This window comes from Cyprinus carpio, unplaced genomic scaffold (assembly GCF_018340385.1).
Source record: "Cyprinus carpio isolate SPL01 unplaced genomic scaffold, ASM1834038v1 S000000191, whole genome shotgun sequence".
NCBI lineage: Eukaryota > Metazoa > Chordata > Actinopteri > Cypriniformes > Cyprinidae > Cyprinus > Cyprinus carpio.
Genome location: NW_024872941.1, coordinates 1 through 1,333, shown reverse-complemented (window position 1 = coordinate 1,333; position 1,333 = coordinate 1). Strand labels below are relative to the sequence as shown.

General features: G+C 53.0%; 1 non-coding gene across 1 annotated transcript; it reads right to left on the bottom strand.

The window, feature by feature from the left end:
* Positions 1-1,141: 1,141 nt before the first annotated feature.
* Positions 1,142-1,214, bottom strand: trnak-cuu. The gene has a single exon. It is a non-coding gene; the product is annotated as a tRNA-Lys (tRNA).
* Between the last annotated feature and the right edge of the window lie 119 nt (positions 1,215-1,333).

Below are 1,333 nucleotides of genomic sequence, written 5' to 3'. Positions count from 1 at the left end.
CCTCTTGCGGGTAAAGCTAGGGTTAAGCCTAACAGTAGGCTTAAGAGCAGGGGGGTCCAAACTCAGTCCTGGAGGGTCCTTGTCCTTGCCGAGCTTAGCTCCAAGCCAATGAAACACCCCTGAAGCCAGCTAATCAGGTCTCTCCAGGCAGACCGAAACTTCCGGGCAGGTTCTGTTGGGCTGGCTGGAGCAAACTCGTCCGGGACAGTGGCCCTCCAGACAGGGTTTGGACACCCTTGGCTTAGAGTGTCCCTTTGTTTGTTTTAGCCATGCCTGTTGCTGGGGATCACAGTTTGAACAAGCAGAGCAGGCCGATAACATGCACAATCAAAACCAGGAGTTAAATTTCCGTTTCAGGAGAGAGCGAGTCACTGAATGCAAACGCTCCTAATGATCCAAAGGCAAAAGTGAGCCATACAGCAATAATTGGAGGACCCAAACCCCACCTGACTACGAAAATACAACGAGGCTACTATAGTGTGACACATCGGATTGACCTCTTGTCCAACTCCTGATATGCTACAGTTCAGGCACCTTCCCAAAAAAAGCCCAGGCATGGAGTTCTGTCCCGCTTTGTGCCATACGTACAACTATTTTCGTGGCATTTTGTGGTACCCTAGAAGAGGAGTTTTGCGCAGGGACCTCCCTGGAACCCAGGCCTACCACCTCCCGGCAACAAAACATGACACTCCGTGTACACGCCACAGCAAAATTGAGCTGACATAAACCTTCGCTTACCACCCCTTGTTCTTCTCTTAACACAAGGCAACTGACAAAGCTGTAAACGCTCAAAAGGGGCTACGAATGCTGCTCCACGCATGCGTTAGCGGACACGTGTCTCGTCAGCCAAATTCTGCTGTTTTGACACCGACACCCCGGCGGAACGGCATCGAAAAGCTTCCTCGCTTCTCCGGGTGGGGCTCGAACACCAACCCTTTTCGTTTCAACATCCGAGCCCGCGCTAGCCGGGATTGCGCCACACAGATACTGACGGTGGCACCCCACTGTGTCTCTTGCGTGACCAAAAAAAAATCTACGCTGAGCGCACCACGAAGCTCAGACGCAACATGTGTCCCGCGTCAGCAAACTGAAGTCAAGAGACTGAGACCCGTTGGGAAGGGCGAGGGAGAGCCAAAAGATACGCCCAACGTGGGGCTCGAACCCACGACCCTGAGATTAAGAGTCTCATGCTCTACCGACTGAGCTAGCCGGGTAGCTGCGACGGAATGCCTCGGGCTGGTCGCGGTTCTCATAAGTGCCCAAATTTCACGAGCCAAGCGGAGGCTGTTTTTTCACACAGGCTAGGCTTGAAGAAAACCATCTTTGCGGGTAA